The sequence below is a fragment of the Myotis brandtii genome, unplaced genomic scaffold (genome assembly GCF_000412655.1).
Source record: "Myotis brandtii unplaced genomic scaffold, ASM41265v1 scaffold2022, whole genome shotgun sequence".
Taxonomy (NCBI): Eukaryota; Metazoa; Chordata; class Mammalia; order Chiroptera; family Vespertilionidae; genus Myotis; species Myotis brandtii.
In genome coordinates this window covers 153,416-153,940 of record NW_005357525.1, presented here as the reverse complement: position 1 = coordinate 153,940, position 525 = coordinate 153,416, and positions in this window count along the sequence as shown.

Below are 525 nucleotides of genomic sequence, written 5' to 3'. Positions count from 1 at the left end.
AGGGGGCGCTTGGCCAACTGCAGGAAAGGACTCCTTTGTAAATAACCGGGACATTGTCTAGTATCTGAAGGATCTGGCCGAGGGGCGGCTTTGTAAACAACTTTTGGACACATGGGGGAAGGGTCCCCTTGGCAAGCATCTTGGTAGGCCTTTGGCAAAAGGCCTAAAGGGGTCCCGGTAGCAAACGGTGGAGGGTTTTTTTAAGCCCCGCGGCACTTTGGAAAAGAGGCTTCTGTGGCACGCGATTTGGGTAAACTCTTGCACACATTGGGAGCTCTGGGCCAAGCGGGGCTTGGCAAACATGGGGGACCTTTGGCACACATCTGGAGAGGGGCCTTGGACAGACCGCTCGAGGGGAACTTTGGGCAAATATTGGGGGCAGGAGTGACGCCGAGGGCGCGTCTTTTTCGCCGGGCCCAGTGGACAAGGTGACCAGAAGGGTCTCCGCTTGGATCTTGGAAAGTTTCCTCGAATTTCTGCAACTTCTGCAAAGGGATGGGGGACAGGAGAGAGGTGGCCCGCGGG